This window comes from Caretta caretta, chromosome 4, assembly GCF_965140235.1.
Source record: "Caretta caretta isolate rCarCar2 chromosome 4, rCarCar1.hap1, whole genome shotgun sequence".
NCBI lineage: Eukaryota > Metazoa > Chordata > Testudines > Cheloniidae > Caretta > Caretta caretta.
Window position 1 is genome coordinate 10,738,745 of NC_134209.1, and position 13,230 is coordinate 10,751,974.

The window sequence follows — 13,230 nt, forward strand, 5'->3', positions numbered from 1 at the left end:
ATGTAATGTGGATAAATGTAAAGTAACGCACATTGGAAAAAATAACCCCAACTATACATACAGTGATGGCTATAACTAATCAGGAGAAAGATCTTGGAGTCATCGTGGATAATTCTCTGAAGACGTCCACGCAGTGCGCAGCGGCAGTCAAAAAAGCAAACGGTATGATAGGAATCATTAAAAAAGGGATACAGAATAAGACGGAGAATATCTTATTGCCCTTAAATAAATCCATGGTACGTCCACATCTTGAATACTGCGTACAGATGTGGACCCCTCATCTCAAAAAAGATATACTGGCAGTAGAAAAGGTTCAGAAAAGGACAACTAAAATGATTAGGAGTTTGGAACTGGTCCCGTATGAGGAGAGATTAAAGAGGCTAGGACTTTCCGTCTTGGAAAAGAGGAGACTAAGGGGGGATATGATAGAGGTCTATAAAATCATGAGTGGTGTGGAGAAGGTGAATAAGGAAAAGTTATTTACTTGTTCCCATAATATAAGAACTAGGGGCCACCAAATGAAATTAATGGGCAGCAGGTTTAAAACAAATAAAAGGAAGTTCTTCTTCACTCAGCGCACAGTCAACCTGTGGAACTCCTTCCCTGAGGAGGTTGTGAAGGCTAGGACTGTAACAGGGTTTAAAAGAGAACTGGATAATTTCATGGAGGTTAAGTCCATTAATGGCTATTAGCCAGGATGGCTAAGGACTGGTGTCCCTATCCTCTGTTTGTCAGAGAGTGGAGCTGGATGGCAGGAGAGAGATCACTTGATCATTACCTGTTAGGTTCACTCCCTCTGGGGCACCTGGCATTGGCCACTATCGGTAGACAGGATACTGGGCTGGATGGACCTTTGGTCTGACCGAGTGTGGCCATTCTAATGTTCTTGTGTTTTCAAACAACAGGTCTTGGTTTTGTTTTGGTGTTTCTCCTACCTGACCACATTTTCATCAGCACCCTTTGGGAGCTCCCCTTCTTAGGGTGGCTAAAAATCACAACTAAAATGTTTATTTAAATTATGACATTTAAATATAGGGTTTTTTTAAAATTTACATCAAATTTCTTATCTACATATTGCTAGTTCTTCTCTTCCATTTTATGGTCTTTAATTGTCAAAGTGGATGTTTTCTACTTGTTTGTTTTTTTCGTTTCCTAAGTGTTAATAAGATTTCGGATTTTATGTCAATATTTTTCTACTAAGAAGTTTCACACTTAAAATGCTCATCTGTGCTGAAAAAGACAAGCCCAAGGCCTCATTAATATCCCCTAGTATGAGACTATACAGACGCAGAATTGAAAATCAAGAAGCCTGTGCTCTGCACCTCCTTGGTCAAGAGCTTTGAGATCTACTAGTGAAAAGCGACGTGGAAGAGCAAGAGGATTTCTGGCCAGGACACTGTACTTCCACAAGTAAAGAGCTGAAATGCTTCAACCATCAGGTTTTGCAGTTTGAAGTCAATAGGGCTTGTGCTCTGAGCATTCTCGAAAACCCCTCCCTTAGGTGGCTAAAGGCAGGCTGAAGAGCCTAATATTGGGCTCCACTTTTTGAAAACTTTGGCCGGTATAAAAAAATTGCTATTGTAAATTACTGAGAGTTTAAATGACTTTTTATTGTTAAAACAAAATTGTTTCACTGTTGAAGTGACAGATTTTATGCCACCACATGACAAGTTCTTAATAAAAATACACGGAGTCCCTGACGCTGGAAACGCTCACTGAACTTTAAACCATGGGACTGTTTCTCGAGTAAAGTTCTGTGTCTATTTAAGTGTCTGCAGGACCCGGGAATTAATTTTCAATATTTGGATTTTTGCATATAGCAATTTTATAAATCATGAGACCCAGTGGCTGGGAGGTGTGGGGGCTGCGGGCTCTGGGGTGGGGCTGGGGATGAGGAGTTTGGGGTGCAGACAGGGCAGGATTAATGCAGGGGCTCTAGGGGCTGCAGCCCTGGGCTAAGGGGGACTCCGCAAAAAGATCTCCAGGCTGCCAGAAGTGCAGATCTTTTGGTGGGGCCCCCTTAGCCCGGGACCCTGGACTGCGGCCACTGACGTCCCTGCGTCCGGCCCTTCCTAGCGGGGAGCAGGGAGGTGGCTTCGTGCACGGCTGTCCCTCCCCCACCGTGCTGGGCTGGAGCTGGAGCTGTGAGTGCCTGGAAGCTCCGCCCACCCGCTGCCCTCGCCTGCAGGCTCCACCCCCGCAGCTCCCATTGGCCGGAAACCGCAGCCAATGGGATCTGTGGGGGCGGTGCCTGCAGGCAGACGCAGGGCAGCGCAAGGAGCAACCTTCCCCCCCAAGGGGCCGCAGCCAGGGACATCCGTGCCGTGCCGGCAGCTGCAGGGTCACTCCGGGAGGAGCAGCGCAGGGCCAGGGCAGGCAAGGAGCCTGCCTCAACCCCAGTGCACCCCCAAATGGGAGCTGCCCCAGGAAAGCACCCTGCACCTCACGCCCCAGCCCTGAGCCCCCTCCTGCACCCTAACTCCCTCCCAGACCCCCACTCCAACCTCCTACCATGAGCCCTCTCCCACATTCCAAACCCCTGATCCCCAGCCTTGCCCCAGAGCCTGCACCCCCAGTCGGCCCTCTCACCACCTTCCGCACCCACCTCCCTGCCTCAACCTGCAGCCCGTCCTGCGCTCTGAACCCTGCATTTTTCACCACAGCCTGGAGCCTGGGGGCCCACAAAATCGAATAGCCCTGACCCCAACGAGGCTGCGCGGGGGCTCAGGCCAGAGGACTCCCCCAAACCCTCTCCCCACCAGCAGCACGGTGCTCCGGGGGGAAGGGGCTTCTCTCCCTTGCCGGGTGCTGGCAAGAGGGAGCTCTGGGGCCAGGAGAGCGGCCTGTGGCAGCCCTTCATCCCCAGCTGGCTCCCCTCCCAGCTACCCCTCTCCTCTCCAGGCCCCTGCTGCATGGCCCTTCATCGCTGGTGTGCGAGCGCGCGGCTGAGAGGGAACTGAGACTCCAGCCCCCTGCTCGAAGCAGGGCCAAGCCCAACTAAATCCTCCCAGCCAGGGCTTGGTCAAGCCGGGCCTTAAACACCTCGAAGGAAGGAGATTCCACCACCTCCCGAGGGAACCCATCCCAGTGCTTCACCACCCTCCTAGTGAAATAGTGTTTCCTAACATCCAACCTCGACCTCCCCCACTGCAACTGGAGACCATTGCTCCTTGTTCTGTCCTCTGCCACCACTGAGAACAGGCGAGCTCCATCCTCTTCAGGTCGTTGAAGGCTGCTCTCAAATCCCCCCTCACCCTTCTCTTCTGCAGACTAAATAAGCCCAGTTCCCTCAGCCTCTCCTCATAAGTCATGTGCTCCAGCCCCCTAATCATTTCCATTGCCCTCTGTTGGACTCTCTCCAATTTGTCCACGTCCTTTCTGTAGTGGGGGGCCCAAAACTGGACACAATACTCCAGGTGTGGCCTCACCAGTGCCAAAGAGAGGGGAAGAATCATTTCCCTCGATCTGCTGGCAATGCCCCTACTAATGCAGCCCAATAGGCCGTTAGCCTCCTTGCTGTCAGCCTTCATGTCCAGCTTCTCGTCCACTGTAACCCCAGGTCCTTTTCTGCAGAACTGCTGCCGAACCATTCGGTCCCTAGTCCGTAGCGGTGCATGGGATTCTTCCATCCTAAGTGCAGGACTCTGCACTGGTCCTTGTTGAACCTCATCAGATTTCTTTTGGCTCAGTCCTCCAGTTTGTCTATCCAGCATAGGGGTAGGGTCCCACTTTTCATTTCTACTTGATAGCACATTATTTAATAAAATGGATACATTCAGGAGCAATAATGGTCTCCATGAGATTTGAAATGCAATGTCCTGAGCTTGGCCTTGGGGTGACAGTTTATTTGTGACTTTTCTGCTGTGAAGGAGGAGGAATAACATGGGTCTGGATTTCTCAGATTCATTCATCTGCAGAGGGGAAGAATGTGAGAATGGGCCTTCATGGGGTGAGATGGGACCTTCAGGGAAGTCTCTTGACGTGTTTCTTTTAAATTACAGAGTCTAGCAGGGCTCTGCTGTTTATTCCCTGCAGGTATCATGCATTCCTAGATCTGGAAGGTTTAGCTCAGTGGTTCTGAACCCGCGGCCCGTGGGCCACTTGCAGCCCAATCCGCACACAGCTGTGGCTCATGTGACATCCTCAGGGGCATTCAGGTAGTATCTGTGTTGTGTGGATGCAGCCCAAATAAGGAGGGGGCTCAGGATTGGGGCAGAGGTTTGGAGTGCTGGGCGTGCAGGCTCTGGGGTGGGGTTGGGGCTGAGGGGTTTGGCGTGCAGGACGTTCCCTCAGGACTGGGGCAGAGGGTTGGGGTATGGGGAGTGAGGGCTCCTGCTAGGGGTGCAGGCTCTGGGGTGGAGCCAGGGATGAGGGGTGCAGGCTGCAGTGGGGAGTGAGGAGTCTCCCCAGCCCTCTCTCTGTGCAGCAGCCCAGGGCCAAGGGAGAGGCACCTCTCCCCGCCTGCACGGCCTTGATAGCCTGCTGCACAACCGCGCGGCTTAGAGGGAACTTAGGTAGCTGCCAGGCAGCATGAAGGAAACACCACTGAATGGTGCGATCCCCACAGTCATTGATACAAACAGGCTGCGCCAGGTGTCACAGCAGTCACACAGCCAGACAGCTTTGGACGGGTTGGGAGACACCCCCAGTGATGCCCTGGATGTATGGCTGGAGGAGGAGGAGGAGGAAATTGGGCAGTTACCTCTGCATGACATTTTCCTGGAGTGGCTTCCCTGGGTGGAGTGCCACGTCTGGGCTTGGCCGACTAGCATGGGCTGGAGGGGCAGGAGAGTGCTGCAGAGCTGGGAGGAACGGCTGTGGGAACCGGACGTGGGGAGGTTGAAGTGTAGGTTCCTGGAGACCTGTGCAGCGCTCAGCCCGGAGCTGCAGGGGTGGAGTCCTGACATGAGAGCTCCCGTCGGCCCCAAGAGGCATGTTACACAGCCCTTCAGGCCAGCCCTTGATGCGGTTGCACCACTCAGGGTGTGACAAGGGGTCTCTCTGTCCCAGAATCTTTCCACCCCGAATGTCTTCCCATTATCCACCCCTTCAGCTCCCACGAGAGGTCAGCTGTGTGTGAGCCCAAGGGAGTACAATAGCACATGTATCCCGGTGCCTTGTCTGGGAGCCCCTCCGTCACTGTCCCGAGGAATTGGCTGGGAGTCTGCTATCCTCCAAATGTTCAGTCAGGTAGTTCACGCTCTGAGGTTGAGCTACAGGTCACCTGTCAGCCCCAGAGGCACAAGGAGGTGGCATTCCCTCTGGCTGGGCTCTCACCGAGTTAACCCGTTGAGCATTTCGCCCACTTAGGCCCTGGTTTTCTGCAGACATTACAGGTCAGGTCTCTGAGAGCCCTTGGATGAGGTGTCTCTGCATCAGCCGCTCCCCCCACTTTGGGTTTATCTGAGTCCCTCTTCTGGGGTGCCCCCATCGGTTCCCTTTCCCAGTCCCCTTTGAGTCTCTCTCGATACCCAGAGCGACTGTCCACAAACTCTTCTGCCAACCCGCCTGCACTACGCAGAGCCTGAGGCTTCTTGTCCACTAACCATCTTTTAAGCTAGTGGGGACAGAGCTCATAGAGTTGTTCCAAACCAGCCCGATTATACAAATCCTCCAGGGTAGTGACACCTGCACCCTAACCTCATTTGTGGAGATACTCTCCCCTCAGAATGGTGGCTTCTATATCTGTCACACCCGGGGTCTTCTGCACACCCCAAGAGCTTTTCCTATAACCCCAGTGCCAAGTCATACTTAATCAGTAAAGCCTTTTTGAACCGTTCATAGCCACCACTATCAGCTCCATCCACTCGGCTGTATGCCTCCGTACCTTTAGGGCCAAGTAAGGGAGTGAGACTGCGGAGTTGTCTGCAGGATCAACCAGGTTCAAATCACATGCCTTCTCAAAGGCTATGAGGTAGGCATCCATATCCCCCCACCTTATCTGGAACAACCATTTAGGATCTAGGCTCTCTGTGGACTTGGCATCCCAGGGTCTTTCCCCACTTTCCCCTCTGTGGGTCCTCTTGCCCCTCCACTTCTCTAGTTGTAGTTCATGCTTTTCCTGCTTCTCCTCATGCTCTGCCAGCTCCTTCGCCTTCAGCTGCAGCTCCCACCTCTTCTAATCTATCAAAGGGAACCTGAATCATGAGGGCACCCTGCTGGACGGGGAACTGGCTCTTGGGGGCATCCTGCTGCCACCTCTGTTGCTCTCAGGCCTCACTGGAAAACCCACCTGGGTCTGGAACCTGTTTCTTGGCCCTTTCATCTGTCTCCAGAAGGCTTAGCCCTCTCCCTGGACAGGGTTTGTCATGCTCTTCCTAGGGAGGTGGCCTAACCAGCGCCGAACGAGGGCCTAGGTTATATGCCCTTTTCTTGTTGTTTCCTTTGACTACCCTTGTTTTACTGCTGCAAGTCACTTATTGCAAAATACTACTGGTGCATTCAGCATCCCACCGCTGTCACCAACTGTCGTGGATCCACGGGATCAGTTCTACACCCCCAGCTTTGGAACAGGCTCTAGGAGGAACCCCATCAGTCTACCAGACCCTCCAGGGGGCCCACTTGGCCTGCAGGATAAGCAACACCGCTTCACTGCCTCCTTCGACTGGACCTTTAGCACTGCTGGGTCACAGCTGGATTTCTGTTCAGCAAGTCCTACTGTGGTAGACTACGTCCTGGTAGAGACTTGTCCGCTCCTCAGGGATTAATGCACCTCAGCAAGCATTTGTGGTGACACTCACATCATGTTGTCAAAACAGTCGGGTCCATTAATCAACTGGACTCAGCATAGGACGTCCTTAGGTTGGCACAGAGAACTGACGGTTAAAGCACCGTTCAAGTCCATTCTGGCTAGCCCAGAGCCCAGCCACGTTGTAGTGAACCCCATTGCTCAAGTTCTGTCTGTCTCTCAGTCTGACCTTCTTGGTCAGACTCCAGGGGAAAGCCCGACTCCTTCCAGCAACGAGCTTTGATCCCCCACCTCACACCTTTCCCATCCTTGTTCTCGAGCTGGGGGATGTTGCTCAGCTTCCCTGTTGTGAAGTGAGGAAATCCACCTCCTCTGGGTCATTGGTTGCTAGGCAACAATGTCTTGGTGATGGGCTTTGCCATTGTCTTCACACTGGGGCTTGCCTCAGTCAGTCTTTTCCCAATGACCCATTTAGTCTCAGCTAGGTAACATACATACCCATGTCTCTTAGCCTGCCCTGAGCGCAAACTGTCCTCTGTCTCCCACTGGCATCAATGCAACATATAGGGGCCATGTAAATAGTACAGAACATTCCCGCTGCGTGATACAGCTCTCTGGTCAGACTGAGCGCTCCGGGGGCAGGGACCTGTCTGTGCTCTTTGTCTGTAGAGCTCCTAGCACCACAGGGCCCCGATCCTGACTGGGGCCTCCAGGCACTGCTGTGCTGTAAACAAACAATACCAGTAATGGACTGATAATAACATGCAAGGGCTTGACCAAAGCTGTCCAACCTTTACCGAGACCCTTTCCACAGCATTCACCGTGGGGTGGAATACAAGGGTGGGAATTACACACACAAACACACCCTCCAGAGTTTGTCCAGCTGTACTCGGAGATGGGTTGGGTGGCTGCACTGGACTGGTGCCCAGGAGAGGCTGCACAGTCCTGGGGGTAGGGGCTGCTTGTGGCCAGGTGGTATTAGAGCACATGGCCATGGTGAAGGGGCAGATCTGGGAGGGAACCTGTCCTGGTTACAGGGTTACCTGCACCTCTGGCCCCTCTCTGGGCTCTCTGAGTGAACCCTTCCAGTGTCCGGGCTTGTGATGGCATGGTGAAGTGTACTATACAGTTCAGCCACTAGGCGGTGCTGTGTGTAACAGACCTTATATAAGCTGACCTCCGCCATGCCGGGCCGAGCATTAGAGGATCTTGTGGCCGGCGCCTCTGTGGTGTCTCTCTGAGCCGGAGGCTCTGTAGCCAGGCCAGCTCTAGTCCTGGAGCCTGGCCTGCTGGTAGCAGCCCTGGAACTGCCATCTCCCAGGGGTACATGTCAGGCCTTGTACCTGTGTGTCCATGTGTATATATATCTGCCCACTTGAAGTTTCCACTTCATGAATCTGATGAAGTGGGTTCCAGCCCATGAAAGCTTATGCCCAAATAAATTTGTTAGTCTTTAAGGCGCCACAGGATTCCTCATTGTTTTTGCTGAAACAGACTAACATGGCTATCTCCCTCAAACATGTTTAATAGTGAGGGTAATTAACTATTGGCACCATTTACCCAGGGTTGTGGTGGATTTTCCATCACTGACCATTTTTAAACCAAGAGTGGATGATTTTTTAAAAAAAATATCTGCTCTAGTTCGAGCAGGAATTCTTGTGGGGCAGGTCCCTGGCCTGTGTTACACAGGAGTCCAGACAAGCTGATCACAACAGTCCCTTCTGGCCTTGGAATCTGTGAACCTGTGAAAACAATGATCAAATCTAGGGCACAACTGAGACTGACTCCATAAGTCGGTGGGTTAACAATAATGTTGGTTTGGGTCATCAGCTCCTTAAATCATCCAATTAATAGAGGAGATGATCAGATCCTGCAGCTAACATAAGAAAGCACTGCTTTCCTTTCATCCTGCAGCAGGAGATGGGAGAAGGCAGCTGTTTTGATTTAAGGAAATCCTGTTGAGACCCCAGAGACACTGGAACCGAGGTGGGTGGGGGTGGAGAAGGCTAGCGCCCCCTCAAGGGCAGTATTATGAGGCTGGGGAAGTATTATGAGACTGATCTAGTTTTTGCCCCCATGATTTGTTCTGCTCAGGCTGGGTGGGGGCTCCATGGCTTTGGCATGTAAAAGTCTAGCCTCCTGTGGGCTGCAATAGTTTGGTTTAATCTTCAATGTTGGGCTTGATGTGAGCGTGCTGGGTGTGTTGGTGGCCTGTGATATAGAGGAGGTCTGACTGGTTGATCTCATGGTCCCTTCTGGCCTAAAACTCTACATGTAGCTGGTGTAGGACATACCTGTCATTTTGGGTTTAGGTTAAGCCTTCCTGGATGCTGTGAACCCCATGATCAACACTCATCCAGAGAACCGGAGCTCCCTCCATTCCTCTGACTCCATTTCTTTCACCAATAATGTCACAGAACATAGTTACTGGTTAGGAATCTGCTTTCTTGGAGCCTTTTATCCAGTTTGGACAATGTGATGTTTTGGGACAGGGTTTGACACATGTTCTTACCCCTTCCACTTATCAATGATGATCAGTTGATAAATTACAGTACTAAGAATCAGGAAGCATTCATTGATTATGTGCAATTACAGGTGTTAATTAGAGCTGAACAAAAGTTTTCATTCAAAAAATATCTTGAGGAAATTTGGCCGGTTTACAAAAAGAGATTTTTTTGTGAAAACATTTGGATTTTCTTGAGAGTTTTTTTTTTTTTTTTTTGCATTATTACAAAATTTTCAACTTAAACCTTTTATTTGGGCGGAGGGGTCCTATTATGTATTGTTTATTGGGTTCTGTTCTATTCTATGTAGCTTCTTACACCACACTCATCAACGTAATATCAGGATTTCTTCTGCTTTACCAATTTTGAGCCCTCATCTTAGTCAAATGGTAGGATTTTCAAAACTGAAAATATTCATTCTGGAAAATTCCAAGTTTTGAGAAGAATAAAAAAATAATGGAAAATATTTAAAAATGAAAAATTAGTCCATTTCGGAAAACAACAGAACAAAAAACGTCTTTGACCAGTGAGAGGTGCTATCCCCACAATGCCATATCTCAGGGACACAGTGTGATTGGGGAGTAGACCCAGAAGAAAGGGTGGAGCTGCCCAGTGAAAGAGCTGGTGAAAGTGTAGATTGGGGCCTCCATACCAGGATGATAAAATGACACCAGGCCCCGCTCATAGTCCAGATACACTCCGATCTTCCCAGGGATCCCAGTCAGGGGCAGGAGGGTCTCTGGGGAGGTGCGAGCCCGGTAATGGCTCCCACACTGATCCACGGCCCAGATCCTCTCCTCAGGAGAAAAGCAGATCCAGCCCTTCCTCCTGACGGATTCTTTGGCCACCCCCACAGCCCAGGTCCTACCACCAGGTTTCCCCGAGGCAAACCCTTCCGAGCCCAGCACGCAGGTTTCACTGTCAAATCTCTCAGGGTTGTCAGGCACGTCCTGCTCAGGCCCCTCCATTTCACAGATCGCCGATTCTCAGAGACCTTGAGGCTGGGATGAGCCGTGTCCGGATCCAGACTCACCATCGCTGCAGAGATGGGGCAGAGCATCAGGGGCAGAGCGCAGCCCAACTGCATAGGTGCTGACTCCGTGGGTGCTACAGGGCTGGAGCACGCACGGGGAAAAATTAGTGGGTGCTCTGCACCCACTGGCAGCCAAGCTCCCCCCCCACCTCACCTCACTTCACCTAACCTCTGCCTCCTCCCCTGAGCATGCTGTGTCCCTGCTTCCCCTAAGTCCCAGTGCTTGCAGCCACAAAACAGCTGTTTTGCGGCATAACAAGCTCTGGGAGGGACGGGGGAGGAGCGGGAACGTGGCGCACTCAGGGGAGGAGGCGAAGCCGGGGAGGGGATTTGGGGAAGGAGTCCAATAGGGGCAGGGAGGGGGCAGAGTTGAGGCGGGGACTTTGGGGAAGGGGTTGGAATGGGGCGGGGCAGGGGTGGAGTCAGGGCAGGGCTGGGGGTAGAGGAGGGGTCGAGCACCCACTGGCACCAGCAGAAGTTGGTGCCTATGCCCATCGAGGCTGTTTCCCATCCTCCCGCCAGCTCTGTCTTGGCTAGGACACTCTCTGATTTCCCGCCTCTAACTCCCAGGGATCTGCTTCTCTGCATTTCACTGCAGCTCTCCTCCCAGGCAATAGGGGCAAATAGTTCCCCTGGAAGAGCTGGGGATGCCTCTAGCTCCCATTGGGCCTGTCTGTAACCTCTACAGAGGCCCCAGTAAGGAACGAGCTCAGGTGTTACACACACGGAGATCATTTCAACCATTAAAAGAACTCAGTAGTCACCCACCACAAAATCTGTGCTCTGGGGCTGCTACCACGTCTCCACAGCTAAGACAGCACCTGAGTTTCCAATCTACACCCGAGTTGGGAGCCCTCTATTCTAATACCCACAAAGTCCTATCAGACTCAAATTTGGTAGATTTGGTCCAGGTCTGAGGTAGAATTTTTCTACCATATTTGAACTGAATTAGCCAAAGGGCTACTGACTGACAACTCCATAAAAACAGAGATTTCACCAGTCCAAAAAGCATTAAGACAATTACCCGCAGCCAGTTAAGGTAATTTACACAGTTTCCTAGAACCCTTCTAGTTCATGAAGTTAATTAATAACAACACAACACATGAGAATTCACCATATGTGTCCAGTAAAACCTCAACTCTGAACCATAATTACCAACGGCTGCAAGCACCTACCCCCCTGAATTGACAGCAGGTAAGTTCCCGGCCTTAGGAGCACTCTGACTTATTGCAGTTACACTGGAGAGCTCGGGACTCCACCCTTAAGTGTGAGCATTTGTTTTATGCAAGTAAACTGGGGACGAATCTGGCATTTTCATTGACCATACTGCTCTTTCCCTGTGATTTCTGGCATGTGCGCGTTTGCTGGGCAGCAGAGTGGTGCAGGGGGTCTGACATTAAAATACCAGCTTCACTTACCTGCATTTTTGCTGACTTTACTCCAGCCTGAAATCAAACACACCAAGAGGTGAGCACTCCCCGGAGCACGGACTGCCGGCAAAGGACACAATGTCATCTGGGGTGGGGGAAAGGGGACACATGGCACTTACCAAGTTCGGCCAGGGATTTCTCTGCAAACAGAGAGACATAGGTATGCAGTCAGTTCTACAACAGCTCCTGGGTTAGGGAATCTGCCTTTAAAGGACCACTTTGCCCTTTCCACTGTGCTCTCCGCTGCGCTCTTCCCGCCCAGGTCTCCTGGCCTGAGCTCCATCCTCATAGAGCTCTTAGTGGCTTTGGGCTCTGTCGATTACACCCCCCTTCTTGGCATCTGACCCTCGCTGGGCTCCTATGGCCCTGCCCTAGCTGGGCTCACCTGTGGTGTAGTGTTCACACTCCCCTTGTGCCAGGCAGCTTGGTGAGGGGCTAGGCCCTGATAACATGGCAGTGAGGGTTTAATGAGCTAACCCTTGGCCCTGGACACTGGATCTCAGCTCATGGGCCCAGCAACATGAGCTGGCTCCTTCTCACTGAGCTTGTGCCTCAAAGTGTCAGAGAGTGCTAGGAGACTTTGGGACTGCGCTGAGCCCCTGTTTCCAGGGCATCAGAATCCCCCCCACCCCTCCATTCCTTTAAATTCAGTAGCAAAAAGGTACGTGGGCCCAGGCAGACCCACCAGTTTTGGATATGGACATTCCCCTGTGTGCAGATTTTAAAGGAAGGGGCTGAAATCAGGCTTATGATGGAAACTGAGCAGCAACCTTATCTATGGAGCAGTTACCCCACTCGATGATTAGTCAGAGCTCCCCGTCCGTTTGATTCCCAGAGCCTCTCCTAACAGATAGTGCAGAGACAAAAGCCAAAGTCTGTCTGACTATGTACAGTGAGAGAAACTTGTTCAAGCCTCCGGAGAGCCCAGACATTTACCTCTCTCGTTCTCCAGCTCAGCGCGCAGAATCTCTGGAAGAGAAAAGGAAGAAAGAGGCGAGGTTTCATCTTGTTGCATTAGCTGGGTTATTCCTACTGTTATTTCAGGGAACTTGTCCCAGGAACTTACCTCTCTCTTTCTCCAGTTCAGATCGCAGGTTTTCTAAAGAAAGAAGAGTCAAAGAGGTGAGATTCTGGGGGGCAATGGTCCCCTCTCATACTAGCAAAGAACTGCCATCATAGATTCACAGAGTTCAGGGCCAGAAGGATTGTAGTCTGACCTCCTGTACATCACAGACCTTAGACCCTCACTCAGTCACCGGTGTACCAGGCCTAAGGTTACACTTTAGTCACGGGTATTTTTAGAGAAAGTTGTGGACAGGTCATGGGCAATAAACAAAAAAATTCCCCACCTGTGACCAGTTCATGATTTATACCATAAGCCCCCTAAGTAAATCTCAGCGGGGCTGCTGCTGGAGGGGGAGCAGGGCCAGTGGCACCAGCTGCCAGGGGCCACTGAGCAGCAGCTGCTTCAGCCGCCCGAGGGACCACTGCTCAGGCGCTCTCTGGGGCCAGCCCCACCGGCTGCTGGTCAGGTGGTCCCCGGGGCCAGCTGCCCTGGGCCACTCCAGCAGTGGC

General features: G+C 51.8%; 1 long non-coding RNA gene across 1 annotated transcript; it reads right to left on the reverse strand.

The window, feature by feature from the left end:
* Nucleotides 1-10,160: 10,160 nt before the first annotated feature.
* Nucleotides 10,161-12,803, reverse strand: LOC142071729 (uncharacterized). Its single transcript, XR_012667917.1, has 5 exons — nt 12,722-12,803; nt 12,592-12,624; nt 11,775-11,795; nt 11,644-11,670; nt 10,161-10,230 (listed from the first exon to the last, which is right to left on the reverse strand). It is a non-coding gene; the product is annotated as an uncharacterized LOC142071729 (long non-coding RNA).
* Nucleotides 12,804-13,230: the final 427 nt, after the last annotated feature.